Source organism: Macaca mulatta, chromosome 12 (genome assembly GCF_049350105.2).
Source record: "Macaca mulatta isolate MMU2019108-1 chromosome 12, T2T-MMU8v2.0, whole genome shotgun sequence".
In the NCBI taxonomy this organism is placed as follows: Eukaryota; Metazoa; Chordata; class Mammalia; order Primates; family Cercopithecidae; genus Macaca; species Macaca mulatta.
The window spans coordinates 65727627-65744113 of record NC_133417.1 but is presented as its reverse complement, the minus strand read 5'-3'; the positions used below and the strand labels follow the sequence as shown (position 1 = coordinate 65744113).

General features: G+C 40.9%; 1 long non-coding RNA gene across 1 annotated transcript in view; it reads right to left on the bottom strand.

The window, feature by feature from the left end:
- LOC144333387 (uncharacterized) overlaps window positions 1-15416 on the bottom strand; it is a 70763-nt gene extending 55347 nt beyond the window's left edge. The window contains exon 1 of the long non-coding RNA XR_013402006.1: window positions 15275-15416. This is a non-coding gene — a long non-coding RNA (uncharacterized LOC144333387). The remainder of the gene's footprint in view (window positions 1-15274) is intronic.
- Window positions 15417-16487: the final 1071 nt, after the last annotated feature.

Sequence of the window (16487 nt, the reverse complement as noted above, 5' to 3'; positions counted from 1 at the left end):
TCTTCTGAACTGAACAGGTGCTGCATGGGCAGTGTATGCTGGAATGAAATAAATTCACTCTCAGGCTGAAACTATGTAATCTAGTTGAAACTATGTAATCTAGTTGCTAAGATATGGTGTTGTGAGTGCACACATATGAAATGGCGTGTATGATGGAAACACTGAAATACTCTTAAAAAGTGAAGCCTACAGTTCACTGTTGCATCATCTTCACAAGTTAATCATTTCTAGAAAATTTCACTTACTTTGAATAACAACTACACAGAAGTGCAAAACAGTAGGTGGGAGCCTGTGAGGAATGACAGACGGCAATTTGCGGGGTTCTCTTTCCTGGACCCACTCAGTACGTTTGAGGAATGTTGCAACTGCATACAATTTTAAAAACTTGTTTGAACTTTTGTTGGGTTTGGTTTTAAGTGGAAAGTAGAATTCCCCACTTTAAAAGAAAGTTTTTTGTTTGTTGTTTTTTAGGAATGCAAACTACATTTTACAACAAACATTTAAACTGCACTCATTTTTCCTTTATGTCCAGTAATAAGATGGTGGCCATTGACATTTATGGAGCACTTATCATGTACTCAGTGTGTTGGAGGTGGGGATACAAAGATGGAGAAAAGTGCAGTGATTTCCAGTGTAACAGGATATTGTAAAAAACAAAAAACTCTTCCTTATAAGGTGATGTTCTACATTATTTGGGTAAACAAATGCATAAGGAAAGGTAACATTGTAGCCAACATCTCGTTTCTCTACTGATTTGGTTATTAACATCCAGAAGCAAAGGAAGGTCTTAGAGCTCCTATTGAACTATGTCAGATGATGAGTCCTAGCAAAAGTATAAACTCTGTGGCTCCCGCAGCCTCCAGGAAACAGAAGCCACTTGAGAAGATGATCAAATGCCTTCTTTCCTCAAGGGTTAGTCTGAACTTACTCTTAACATCCTTCCCATGATAACTTGGTTAAGCTGAACATAATATATGAAACCAGACTCCTTCAGATAACTTATTAACCTATCTAGAAATTAAATATCTACTTCTGGTTTCTCAAAATGCAGCCCAGTGACCATGTGTAGGAGACTCTTGGGATGCCCAGTGCATTGTTGCTTTCCATTTCTCCAGGTCTACAAAATCAGTTTTCTGGGGAAGGGCCCAGAATGTTCATTTCTCACAAGCTCTCCTGGTTGATTTTGCATTCACTGAAGTTGATGAATAGATAACCACTGCTATTGGGTCCGATAGTATCTTTTCTTCCCAACTCATTGACCCCAGAGGCTGACCTATAAGGAGGCATCCACTAGTATCTCCCGCTCTCTGGCTTCTGGTTGGCTCTGTGGCCAGTGGACTTCTCAGTGGCGAATTGCAGGAAAGGAGGAGGGTAAGCGAGGTATTTGTTTCCTGGGCTTCCTCTTTACTGTTTTGCTTGCAGATGCCTTCTACATCTCATAGGATTTTCTCTTTTCCAATTCCCACAGTGACTCAGGCCTCTTGTCCCTTTGGGCCCAGATGTGATAACATCTCCTCTGATGTTACTCTCCCTGGAGCATTGCCCTATTCTCCTAACCCTGCCTGCACTTTATAAACAGTCTCTCTGTAAATAAACTCTCTTCCAATCTAATATGAGTCTGCCATTTGCTTTCTATAGAAATTTTGACTGAAACAGATATGGTTAGTAATATTTTGTAACTATGTAATATTTCATGACTTGTACATTTCTTCTATATTTATTTTTTGATTTTTTACAACATAAACAGGTTTAAGTAGGTTTTTTTTAAAAATCAACATTTTATGAATAAGAAAACTGAGACCAAGAGAAGTTAAATAAAAGATCACCCAGCTGGCCAGTGGGAGAAGCAGAGAGCAAGCCTGGTTTAATGCCTTCATTTAGAACTCTTTTCACTTCATCAAGCTGTCAATCCCCTTCCTTCCCCACCACAAGTTATATAAACTGATACCATTACATGATACAAGTACAACTGAAATTATATTTTTTTGTTAACATAAACACTGAAAGAATCCATGTATTTGTTTCATTTGAGGCTAAGACCCCTCTGAGGAGTAGGAGAGAAAGGCTCTCACAGGCGAGCTTCTTGGCAGTGGTGCACATGACCTTATGCATCTGCCTCTTCCACAACCTGGTCTCTGAGGATCCTTCCATCCAACAGTGGCTTAACCACTCACTCCTTTGGCTCCCTCTGTTAGGAGGCAGCCTCTACCATAGAATCCCTAATACTTTCGTCTGTATCTGTAGCTCTTCCTTCAGATTTGCAGCTCCCTAAATGCAGGGTTCTATTTTGTTTTTTCCATTTGCTACCGTATCTCCAATTTGTAGCCTATTTCTGGGTGCACAGCAGAAGCTCAATAAGTATTTGTTAACTGAATAAAAGAGCATCTATATGTCTAGTGCCTCCATATACCACTACATTATAAAATCGTGGGGCTAGGCACAGTGGTTCATACTTGTAATCCCAGAAGTTTGGGAGACTGAGGCAGGCAGATCACTTGAGCCCAGGAGTTCCAGATCAGCCTGGGCAACACAGGGAGACACTGACTCTACCAAACATTTAAAAAAATTAGCTGCCGGGCGCGGTGGCTCATGCCTGTAATCCCAGCACTTTGGGAGGCTGAGGCAGGCAGATCACGAGGTCAGGAGATCAAGACCACAGTGAGACCCTGTCTCTACTAAAAATACAAAAAATTAGCCGGGCGTGGTGGTGGGCGCCTGTAGTCTCAGCTCCTCAGGAGGCCGAGACAGGAGAATGGTACGAACCCGGGAGGCGGAGCTTGCAGTGAGCCAAGATCACGCCACTGCACTCCAGCCTGGGTGACAGAGTAAGACTCCATCTCAAAAAAAAAAAAAAAAAAAAAAAAAAAAAAAAAATTAGCCAGGCATAGTAGTGTACACCTGTGGTCCCAGCTACTCAGGAGGCTGAGGTGGGAGGGTCAACTGAGCCATCCCAAGTGAGGTTGAGCCTACAGTAAGTTGTGCTTGTGCTGCTGCACTCCAGCCTGGGCAACAGAGTGAGACCCTGTCTCAAAGATAAATAAATAAAATAAAATATCGTGGAGTCACTTCCTGCTTCTCAGTCTTTCTTATCCTCTATTCTAGCCAGTTGCCAATTTCTGTTTATTCTACTTTTGGAATCTCTGTTAGATATGTTTATTCCTTCTCATTCTTACTGTCACTACCCTAATTCAGGGTCTCAATGCTGTTTCCTTGGAGTCAGTTGTAAACGTTTTGTAAAGTAACTTCTCCTTTTTGTCTACACCCATGCCAGAGGGGTCTTGCTGGAGTTCAGCTCCAATCATCTTACTCATCACAAGCTTTTAAGGGCTACAAAGCAACAATTAAGACACCTTAGCATATCATTCAATGCCAAGAACCTTGCTACGCATTTATTTCCCCAAACATCCTTTTATATCCTCTTCATTTGAGCCCCCCCGAACTCCATCCTGTCTGTCTTCTAGTTTCTTCCCACCGCCATGTCTTTGCTGGTACTGTCATAACATCTGAAATACCTGTCTTTCTCTGGTCTATTTGTGTACACGGCTATGGTATGAAGCTACTTCTTCCATGAACTATTTCCCAATTGTGCTCTTGCTCATCTTTTTTTGGAAGTAATTTTTTTCTGGGTTTGAATTCTCATGGTACCTTATCTATATCATTTTAGTAGTATTTAATACCATCTGTGTATTAGGATTATTTATGCTACCCCTCTGTGTCTTAACCTCTCAAACAAGACAGTAAGATACTTGAGTTCAAGATGCATATTTTGTGTCCTTCTTATTAATACATATAGTGCTTCATATTTAGGACATATCAATAAATATTTGCTAAATTAATATGTGTAATTGCATAAATAAAGCATGGATAAGAAATGGGGCATCTGTATCAATGAAAGGCTAGTGAATGAGGTGATCCTGAAGCATGAATATAAATCAGAGGGATACATCACTGTAGCAAAGACATAGAGGTAAAAGAAAGTGCTTATATCACTCGACCCCCAGGGAGGGTGTATTAGGGTTTTCTAGAGGGATAGAACTAATAAGATATATATGAATGAGAGTTTCTTAAGTAGTATTAACTTACACCATCATAAGGTCCCACAATAGGCTGTCTGCAAGCTGAGGAGCAAGGAAGCCAGTCCAAGTCCCAAAGCTGAAGAACTTGGAGCCTGATATTCAAGGGCAAGAAGCATCTAGCACGAGAGAAATATGCAGACTGAGAGGCTAAGCCAGTCTAGTCTTTTCACGTTTTTCTGCCTGCTTTATATTCCTGCCACACTGGCAACTGATTAGATGGTGCCCACCCAGATTAAGGGTGGGTCTGCCTTTCCCAGCCCACTGACTCAAATGTTAATTAATCTCCTTTGGCAACACCCTCACAGACACACCCAGGATCAATACTTTGCATCCTTCAATCCAATCAAGTTGACACTCAGTATTAACCATCAAAGAGGGCTTGCTTGCCTGAGTAAAAGATGAGAACTAGGAAAATTAGACATCCGGGGAGAAGACCAGGAAGTTCATGAGGAGAAGTGAGTTGGACTGGAGGGTGATGGGCAGATATTAAATGTATTTCTTATGACACAAAATGGCAGACATCTTTGAAATGGACAGAAGATAAACTGGAAGTAAAGGAATGTTGAAGATAATGATTACACAGTACTGTAATCAAGACCCAAATAACTTGATGTGGCAACAACAACAACAAAATGGCTGAACTTGGGGACCAACAGTGAGTCAATGTGTGTGGGTGTTGATGGGATGTGGAAAGAGGAATCAAACGCAGGCAGAGGTACATCAGGGATAACTACACTGACCGTGAGGGAAAGGCTCTGAGACTCCAGATGCTCTTGGATTGTTAGTATCAGAAATGTTCAGTAGCAGCATTGACTTTGGGGATGGAGATTGCGTCAGAACTGGAGAGGGGTCAGGGCGGATGCTCAGTTCTGTGAAAGAGGTGACGGCACTCATGGACTTCAGAGGCCTCCTCTAGATGTGACAGGCATTGGATATCCATTTCAGATGGGAAATTCTGATACTCCAAGTAGTTTGTCTATGTTATTCTGACAATTCTGTCTGGGTCACAGAAGAATTCCCTTCCTACTGCAATTAAACAGTGAATATCTGATTCCACACCTAAGAGTAATTCAACATGGAGAACGAGGCATTGGGAACTCCTGGATTTTTTTTTCTAGGCTTTTAAATGCGTTAGTGAACAAGTCTAATTGCTCAATTTCCCTGCCAGAATCTTATCACTGGTTAAATGAATTCAGTAGTATTCACTTCAAAGCAATATTGTGAAGCTTAATTAATGAATGTCTTATTTATAAATTCTTACAAAGAATTGTTTTACTTCAAACCTTCAGGATAAAACCAAATTGAACCCGAGTCTTTTTGTGTCAATCGCTTTTCAAAGAAACAGTCTCTCTTTCTCCCTCTGGAGAAATCAGCATAAACAGGGCTGGAATTCATCGAAACAAAAGAATGGGGCATTTTTATCATTTTACCATAAAATGGAATTTTTCTTGGAAAGGAGGTGCTTTTGTATTCAATGTTCAATTTAGACTTGACTTTACCTTCTCCCACTGCCTGTCACTTATCGAGTCTAGGGAACACTTAGATTTAAGTGGTGAGCAGAGTTTATCCAGGGAGACAGAATCAGGGCAAAAAATCTGTTCCCTTTGCTGTCTGTGGCCTGTAACTATAGCTACATGGTCAAATATTGTTTTTTCATATCTACCTCTCTTGGGGTATGTGGGTAAATGCCAAAGAACAAAATAGTTGGAATAGTTTTGAGAAATTTCTCCACGTTTTTAAAACCCATTCATTGTATGGGAGAGATGACAAATCTATGTAGAAATCCTGTTTGGGCCTCACACAAAAATAACCCCACAGTTCTCTGTGGTATTTGGCCATCTCCTGTTTTTTTTTGTTTCAGGGTGACACAAGGTTAGATAAACCACAAGCACCATTCTACTGGAGTCAAGGTTACAGTAAAGAAAGAAAGGGTTGGTGAATGTCAGGGTCAGTGGTTATGGAAAACAGTGGTGGTGAGCTATAAAAATGGGAGCTTGGTTTTGGCAAAATTGTGAAGCAGGTAAAGATTGCCTGCGATATTCCCTCCCTTTTCCTCTCCCTACACACCTCCACTTCTCCTCTCTACCCAAAGCCCATTCTTCACATGGCTATCTGGGTCTCTGTGCACTTAAGTCTCAATGGAAACTAAAGTTCCATTGCTAAAGTACTGGCTGATGCTTGAGAGATGTGTGGAGGGTGCCGGTGGCTTAGGTCTATGCAGAGATGCCTGTGGGCCCCCTTACATAGATAAACAGGAGGGGAAATAGCTTTGGCCCAGTTAGGGTGGGGTTGGATGTAGGTGGAGTTTCTTGCTGGGAATAGGGAAGGAGGACTTAGAAACTCAAATGCTAAAATTTTAGACCTATGCAAGCTAGTAGTAAAAGAGCTGTCTCTGAATCCTTTAAAGCACAAGATATAGAGTATTGCCTGACAGCACAGAACAATAGATTACTACAACTAGGAGAAAATAATCACTTAGTTGGGACAATCAATGGCCCTTGTACCCCGCCCTAGGGCACTACATTTAATTTTCAGAATTAAACCAAACATTTTCAGAGATTCGGAATCACCTTGATATTTTTCATGTCTAGTTTCCAGCTGGAATGATATTTCAAAGTGCCAGAATTCTCATAAGACAACTACATTTTACAAATATCCAACCAATTCTGCAGAAGAGAAAGGTTTGGATGACAGTTATTAACTGTCCTGATAAACTTCATGAAAGTATCCACAATTTTGACTTCTTGTCCTGATGGAATTATAACTCCTTTTGATTTTCCATCTCTGGAATGTTTTGAAAGAATAATGGAGTGAGAAATGCTTTAAACTTATACAATTTACATCCCATAAACTTATTCTGTATAAAACTTATTGGCCCATTTTGGAAAGAAAAACTTTGTTTTTTTTTTTTTGTTTTTTTTTTTGTTTTTTGTCTTTTTTTTGGTAGTGGCTATAAATAGCTGTATCATTATAACACTGTGAAGAATCATAGACTGAGAAAAGCTGAAAAGAAAACAAGAAAAAAATTCCTGTTTTTATCTTATAGGGCAAATAAATATTGGATTTCTCACAAGAGGCTTATAAAGTATTTTATAAGCAATAAATCCTTAATCTCTTAAGGAGGCAGCATGCTATGTTGGAATAGGAATCAGAGAGCAGTTGGTCCTCTAACTGACTCTGTAATATTGGGTAAATGTGGCAGGCACTCTTGGTTGTCTACCCAAAAGCCATTCTTCTAGGCTAATAGCTCCCCTCATTAGTCAGCTCTCCTACAGCTTGACAAATTCTCACCCCAGGGATGGAATCATGATTGGTCCAAGCTAGTCAAAGGACACTGATCTCCTTTGTCAGTGAATGGGTTAGTGGTGATCATGTGATCCAATCTGGCCAATGAGATGAGAGGGGAAGACAGCTGGGGCCTCTCTTTAAAAAACTTCTTTGCACTGTAAAAAGATCCCAGCACTTTAGGAGGCTGAGGGAGGATCACTTGAGCTCAGGAGTTCCAGACTATACTAGGCAACATGGCGAAACCTCGTCTCTACAAAAAAATACAAAAATTAGCCAGGCATGGTAGCATGCACCTGTAGTCCCAGCTACTCATGAGGCTGAAGTGGGAGGATTGCTTGAGCCCAGGAGGTGGAGGCTATGGTGAGCTGTGATCATCTCACTGCACTCTAGCCTGGGGTACCAAGTAAAACCCTGTCTAAAAAAAAACAACAACAAAAAAAGGAAAAGAAACATGAAAGACATCAACTATCAACTAAGTGATCCAACATAGCATCACCAAAAAAGGGGCAAATTGACATTCAGAGTCTCCTGATATGTTGCCATGTAAACTACGTAATTGGTGATTATAACAAGCCACCAATTCTTGACAAAATGTGTAACTAGAGTTTGTTCATGAGGAAGCAGTCAAATCCAGGTTGTGTGACACTTTATTAGAAAACTGGTCTGGACTCTCCAAGAATATTAGTCTCTTAAAAGACATATAAAGAAAAGATAGAGCAACTATTCTGATTATAGGATATCAAAGGTGCTTAATCTTGATTGCATCTTGGATCAAAGGAAGGGAAAACTGCTTCGAAAGATATTGTTGAGATAAATGAAGAAATTTAAATATGGACTATATTTTAGATAAAGCTTTTAAAAATAAGTTTGTGGCATATATAACAATATACTGATTATATAGAAAATCTTGGGAGAGTTACACTGGAGAATCTCGTGGTAAACTATCACAAGGTCTGCAACTTGTTTTCAAATGATTTTGTAGCAGGACGAGCTGCAGACAAAACTCCTCAGACACTGAGTTAAAGAAGGAAGGGGTTTATTTGGCCGGGGGCATCGGCAAGACTCCTGTCTCAAGAGCTGAGCTCCCCAAGTGAACAATTCCTGTCCCTTTTAAGGGCTCACAACTCTAAGGGGGTGCATGTGAGAGGGTCGTGATTGATTGAGCAAGCAGGGGGTACGTGACTGAGGGCTGCATGCACCGGTAATTAGATCAGAACAAAACAGGATAGGGATTTTCACAGTGAATTTCTATACAATGTCTGTAATCTATAGATAACATAACCAATTAGGTCAGGGGTCGATCTTTAACTACCAGGCCCAGGGTGCGGTGCCGGGCTGTCTGTCTGTGGATTTCATTTCTGCCTTTTAGTTTTTACTTCTTCTTTCTTTGGAGGCAGAAATTGGGCATAAGGTGATATGAGGGGTGGTCTCCTCCCTTAATTTAATATTGGGGAGGGGAGAGAAAGCAAATAGCAAAAGGTCAATCTAGTGGTCCACAGACCAGTAGCAACATCACCTAGGAACTTGTTTAAAATGCAGACCCTCAGGTCCCATCACAAAAGTAATGAATCAGACTTTAAATTTTAGCAAAATTTCCAGATTATTCCTGTGCACATTAAATCTTCTGGAGGGCACGTGGTGTGGATAAACAGCTATCTGATCTCAATACACAGACAAATGCATGAACTTTGTCTGTGGACAGAAAGAGGAAAATGAAGTAGACAAGCAGAGAGAAACAGAGAGGAGAAATTACAGGGCTCTAGACAAAAGTATTCCAGTTGCTATTGCTGCATAGTAGTGTAAAGCAGCATCAATCAGTTATAATTATCTCTCATAGTTCTGGAGTCAGCCAGGTGGTTCTCCTTGGGAATCTCTCATGTAGCTGCTATTGGACGGTAGCATTGGAGTCATCTCAATGGCTTCCTTACCAGGTTCTGGGTACCTTCCTTGTCAGGTTCTGGGGCTGGAACAACTAAGATTCCTTGGGTGTCTCTCTCTGTTTTCATATGGCCAGTCCAAGTAGTCTCTGCAGCAGGACAGCTTCAGGACAGCCGGACTTCTTATATGGATGCTCAAGGTTCCAAAAGGTCAAATTTTAAGACAGTGAGCCAGATGGAAGCCATATCACCTTTTACAATATAGCTTTGGAAGTGTCCTACCACTCTCCATCATGACCCTGTTATCTCTTGAGGCATTTACAAAGGCCCACATAGTTTCAAGAGAAGGGGACATAGATTCTAGCTCTCGGTGTGGGAATGTCAAGGTTCAGGAAGAGTATGTAGGATGTAAAATATTGTTGCAGCCAATTTGGGAAAATACAATCAACCACAGAAAAGAACCTCAATTCTGGATCATCAAAGGACATTGTCCAATTGTACTTACCTTATATTTCATTAGATACCTTATATATTTCTATAAAACCCACTTTTCATTTTGTGTATGTGTGCTAGATAGGGGGGTTTCTATAATTAACAATCAAAACAGCCTTGACTAATGGGTATAAGTAATGATATTAGACATTCTTCTACTTGGCATCTGTCTTCAAAAAGAATCCATTTCAATCCTTATCTTATTCTAATAGGTCATGATTAGATTACTGGGAAGCACACACAATCTCTGATGGATACCTAGAAATATAGTAAGTCCAGTGTGTCTACCTGGTTGGTAGGACCCTTGCTATAGCAAGACAGCTAGCACGTCTGGCTAGGCTCTAAGTCGCATACTCAGTAGCAAGCACCTTTATTGATTCTGTAGCTAACAAACTGCTGTTGCAAATCTCTTGAGCAGTGCTTTTCTTGGTGTGGCTTTTCTTGGCTCAGGAATTTCGTGCATCTGAATGTCATGGGGGAGATTATTAAGATGCAGATTCCTAAACTCTATTCATACACAATCTTTAGTGTATGAAGCCCAGGAATCTGCATTTTAAAAGCTTCCTTTGTGAAGCTCTTCCTTACATTTGTGTTCTCAAACTTTAATGTAAATCTGGGATGGGGCACGTGGTCCTGCATTTTTAAGGTGCTCCCCAGTGATGTTGCTGGTCAGTGCGTCACACTTTAGTAGCAAGACCTTAAACAAGACCTCAAAAACTGTGGTGCCTGGACCAGCAGCATCAGCATCTCCTGGAAACTTGTTAGAAATGCAGATGCTTAGGCTCTACTGCACACCTACTGATATGGTTTTTCTGTGTCCCCACTCAAATCTCATCTTGAATTATAGCTCCCATAATTCCCATGTGCCATGGGAGGGACCTGTGGGAGGTAATTGAATCATGGGGGTGGTTTTTCCCATGTTGTTCTCGTGATAGTGAATAGGTCTCATGAGATCTGACAGTTTTATAAAGGGGAGTTCCCCTGCACATGCCCTCTTGCATGCTACCATGTAATAAATTTCCTTTGTAAATTACCTGGTTTCAGTATGTCTTTATTAGCAGCATGAGAATGGGCTAATACATCTAGTGAATCAGAAACTCTGGGGGTGTGGCTAGCAATCTATGTTTTAACAAACCCTCTAGCTGATTCTGATGCTCACTAAAATATAAGAACCACTGCCCTAAGGAACATCCCATTGATGGAGAGCAGAGGTTCTCAGGCACAATTTATTATCAGAATCACCTGGAGTGAGAGTGAGCCTTCTATAGGTTTCTATTCATCCTCAGGAGATGCTAATTCTGTAGGTCTGGGCTGGGCCCTGGTGATTCTGAAATTAGCCAGGCTAGACAACCACTGGTTTAGAGTGATTAGCAGGGCAGTAATGCAGAGGCAAGGCTGATGCAGTGTGATGGAGGATGCCGGGAAGGAAGAAGAGGAGGGATCAAAAAGAAATTCACAGTTACTTAAGTGATTACTATGTAACAAGCCCTGAGCTGAGTTGTTATTGTTTTTAAAGACAGGGTTTCACTATGTTGCTTAGGTTGGCCTTGAACTCCTGGGCTCAAGAGATCCTCCTGCCTCAGCCTCCCAAGTAGCTGGGACTATAGGTGGGCGCCACTGTGCCCAGCTCTGGACTGGAGGTTTTATACAATGACATTTAATTCTCCTCCTCTAGGTGTTTTTTTCTTATCAAGCTGCCCTACATGGCAAGTATTAGTATCTTCATTTGATACATCAAACACTAAAGATAAAATATGGCAAATAATTTTTCTAAAGTCATACAGCTAGTAATGGAACCAAAAATTAAAACCGGATTTCTGTTACTTTGAATCTCTTTCCACTTTACTCTGTAATCAAAAAAGAGCTTCATAAGGTGGTTGAAAGGAAGTCTGGAGACTATGATGAGGGGCTGAGGGAGGCCACCTCAGGCATTGCAACATTGAATTAATGGTATACACACCAGTTTCCCCACCTAGACAGTGGTTTTCTGGAAAGAGAGATCTATGTGGTCATTTATTCACTCAACAAACATTTATTGAAAATCTATAATACACTAAATGCTCTTCTCAGTGCTGGGGATACAGTAGTGAGAAAAATGTCCAGGTGGGTTATGAGGTTATGATCTTATTTATCTTTGTTTGTCAGTACCTACTGAAGCAGATGGCACCCCATGGATGCTATATGATTACTGCCTTATGCATTAACTATGGATGGATAATCTAGAGTTAACTGTAGAATTAGCCACAGCTAAGCTACTGAGCCAGTATGTTAACCAGTATCTAATTACATAAAGCTCTAATTTTTCTTCCTACTCTGTTTTATGGGGGGGGAGGTGCATATTGATGATAATTAATAGCATAACCAGAAGACCAAGAAATGAAATTTCTTATTTAGCAGCCATCAGTAAAATGTTCTAGGAAGAAAGTTGTAAGTTCAACTGAATTGTAAATGAGTCTTGGAAATCAACTAAAATGTCATTGATTTTTCTTACCGGTTCTAGCTGTGGGACTAATAGAGAGATTGCTGACCATCTTTCATGTGTTTCTTTCAAATATACTTTCCTGAAATGTTTTTTTTTCAGTAAGCCTTTAATTGCCTCTAAAGTGAAATTAGACACAGTAGTCAAGAACTTTTAAAATAAAGATATAGTGAGAGGAGTCCTGAAGAAAATAAACATTTAATATATTGAATTTTTAAAATAACCTGTGAAAGATTTGCCTTACTAATGTTATGAATGGAGTGCATAAAGAATACTGTTGGAGGCTGGGCGCAGTGGCTCAAGCCTGTAATCCCAGCACTTTGGGAGGCCGAGACGGGCGGATCACGAGGTCAGGAGATCGAGACCATCCTGGCTAATACGGTGAAACCCCGTCTCTACTAAAAAAATACAAAAAACTAGCCGCGCGAGGTGGCGGGCGCCTGTAGTCCCAGCTACTCAGGAGGTTGAGGCAGGAGAATGGCGGGAACCCGGGAGGCGGAGCTTGCAGTGAGCTGAGATCCGGCCACAGCACTCCAGCCTGGGCGACAGAGCGAGACTCCGTCTCAAAAAAAAAAAAAAAAAAAAAAAAAAAATACTGCTGGAGACAGTATTCTTCTCATTTGGAGACACTTCTCATTTGGAAAAGATACTGTTATGCCATTGATATTTCAAGTTTTTGAATCTCACTCCATACCTTCTATCTCTTTCCCTGAGGAAAGTCTTAGAAGAGAAATAGTAGTGCTATTGTTTAGGCTTAAGATGATTAAGAGGTAAACTAGTAGCCATCTAAGAATCCTTGCGGCATTTGTTCTCACTTGATGTTTACTAACCATTCTCCATGTTAAGTGGGCTATTTACAAAAACTTGAACTTGCAAAGTGTACCTCCAGGTGGGAGATGGAGGAGAAGGAATGACATTTATGGTTATTTAATATATATTATTCCCTTTTTATAGGGAACAAATCACCATAATAAGTAATGTTTTCAAGGTCACACAGCTAATACGCATCAGCATAGGATTGCCTAACTATAACATGAGGTCATTCCACAATATCTGAAGGAAGAATTCTTGAGAAAGGGAATATGTTATGTTTGAAGGAGAGACATAAGAGGTTATGGTAGTTTCTATTATTCAAAACTAGAATAGATTCTAATATATCTGGAGTAATCCTTATGCTCCAATATTTCATTCCCCTCTCCCAGTGAAAATGAGGGAAATGACACAGATCAGACATGGGCATTGTTTTCTTTGATATTTGGGACTGTAGAATGCAGAGTTTGCTTTCCTGACTTTCCTTCTGTGACCCCTCTGTGCTGTTCATATACTTCCTATAAACATGTTCCTCCCCCGAAACTGTAGCTTCCTGAGAGCAGGATGGAGCTTTCTTTATCCCTGCATCTCTAGCTATTGGGAGAAGGAATCAATAGTTTGTTTTACAGCAGCACTTTGATCTTTATTTCTTTCTTTTGTCTTGTTCTGTCACTCAGGGTGGAGTACAGTGGCACAATCAAAGCTCACTGCAGCCTTGAACTATTGGGCTTAAGGGATCCTCCCACCTTAGCATCCCTAGTAGCCGAGACTACAGGCACATGTAACCACACCTGGCTATACTTTGATTATTAACAAGTTCAATCTTCTGGAAGCACACTGGCAATTTATCCAACAAAACTGATTGACTACCTGGTATGTGCCACTGGAGGAAGCATGCTGGCACAGGAGACAAAATGTCAGTGAGAAACAGTACTGTCCCGGGGCTCTCTTGCTGTGGAGCTCCAGGGGCAGCAATTACACACCATATTCCGCATGCTTGGAGCTGTGCCAAGCAACCTGTGTGGCCGTGAGTGTGGGCCCTGATGTACCCCTTACCTCAAATAGCCACAAATTATATGATTTTATGCACCAAAAATAAATAAATGTGCTGTGTCTATGCATGTGACTTGAAGGATGAGCATATGTTTAACATTACCCTGTCCCATCTTTAGATTCAGGGCCATCTGATTTTACAGACTGCAGTGGAAAATTTAATGAAGCATAGGGGTAGCACAGAAGGATGTGTTCTTTCAAATAATCACATTCAACCTCCTCAACCAGAGCACTGTCCTTTCAGAAACGATAGCTTTGTAGTAATAGTCTGAACTTGTAGCTGTATTTATGCACAGTTTTCCTTCCTTCTCCGTGCTGTTCTAGAATGGAGAGCAGGGACAGACCCCACACCCTCAGTGATGGGAGCCAAATGCCAGAGACCTGTGCGCCTACTCTTTCCTCCCTTTTTTCCTTTTTGTTTGCTGCTTCCCCCAATAATCTTTCACCATTTGTCTAAACAACATCGTAGGAGGTTTCTAGTGGATCCATATACTGCACTTTCAAAACAACATTTTATCTCCCTGACTCACAGGCAGAGAGGGAAAAAAACACACCAAAACAAACCCCTACACATTCAAAATAATCTGCAAGGAAAGCCTGCATTGAAAATCACATTGCCATATAATTATCCTGTTTACAATCTCTCATACGTCTTTTCTCAAAGAAAAATGCAGATTTGGAAACAAAGCAGGAAGAAGATGCCAGAAAAGCCTGGCAAGGCTCTGACCACTGCCTGCTTAGGAATGGCCGCAGAGGGGGAGAAATCTGTTTGCAATTAGGACGACCCAGACCAGGTCCGATTACATCTGCACGCAGCCACGCTGAAGAGATTTCCAGAGTGAACTTATCATGTGGGCCTAAGTGGATAAAAGGCAACTTAGGCTGGAGCTATTACAAGAAAATAAATGGGGCCTCCCACCTTCCACTCTCGAGCTGCCCTTTTTGGGCTCACTCTTACCTCTTGAATGAAGAGGTACAAAATCACCATGATTTGGGGCCCTCTTACATTATAGTTTACAAGATTTTCATGCATTTTTCAGCAATGGACCAAAAAAAGGGGAAATAAAACGAGTGTTGTGAAGTGGTTTCCATGCTGACTGTGATTTTCAGAATGACCAGTGGATGTTAAAGAGATCACAGCAAGACCCTGAAGCAGCCAGGGTTTATCCCACCTCCCTGCTTCCAGGGACAGTACTCACACTTTGCTTCCAGGCTCTTAACGCTCCCACCATTGACTCTCTCCAATAATCCCTGGCAGGACAATGAGCTTAACCCACTCTCAAAGACAAAGCAAGGAGTTCTCGGTAAAGAATTAAAGAAATTAAGGTTTCTCCCCCTTGTCACAATGTTCTAACACAAAAATGTTCCATCAGGCTAGCTGCCACTCCCTTGTTTAAAGAACAAAAGCAAAACAAAACTTTGAGCTCCTTGTGGTGTCCTGATTTTCCCACTGGGTTTTGGTTTCATTATGCAAGTGCTTTTTGTCCCATGCAGATCAGTTCTATGTTCTTCCTAGACAGAAGAGGTAATCTGACTGCCATTCAGAAGTTTACCCACTCCACCCATGTCCCTGGTCATTCTTCTGCTCACAGACTTTTCAAATGAGTCTGTATTATTGCTTGTTAAGCCTTTTAAATCAATTCCAACAAGTTATAATAATACTATGTTGTATGGCATCTTTACTTAAAAGACCTTCTAAAGGCCTTTTAAGAGGTATTAATAATTTCCTCCACACGCACACATACCACCCATCCTGCTGCCACCACCACTGTCTACACAAAAATGAAGAAGTTAAGATAGCAATTGTTAAAGAGTCAACATTTCTATAATACTCTACCTCTCATTGCCAATTTATCAGAACTGATTCTTTACTGAACAGAGCCTATATTATGGCTATATTGTGTTTCTACAAACAAACATTTAAAAAAAAATCAGTTTTTTTTTTTGTAAATGGTGTTTGTCATAGAGTGCCCATGTATTAATACAGAACCCAAACGGGGATATTTTAGAGTAAGGAAGCACTATTTGCAATTATTGTGGGGCAACAGTCATCAACTGGCTCTGACTTTATTCTTAAGTGACTTGTCTGAATTTATGGATCTATGATCAATAGGGATCTCTGGGTTGCAAAACTCCATTTTTGCACAGCCCTGCCTTCCTCCTCCATTCCCTGACAGGAGTTATCCAGTGCTGTTGCCCACCCCTGCAAGGTGCCCATGATGAGGAGGGGCCCTGGGGACAGAGCCTCTGTAATTATTTGGAGTACCCTCATGTTTTCCATGTTTGCCTGAAGGAGGTGTCCTGGACAGTATGAAAAAACCATTGTGAGGGTGCTGTTTGGGAGCCCTGCTACATCAACACCAGAAAAAAAGACATTTACAACCAGGTGGGCAACAAAAGCTCTTTGTAAGC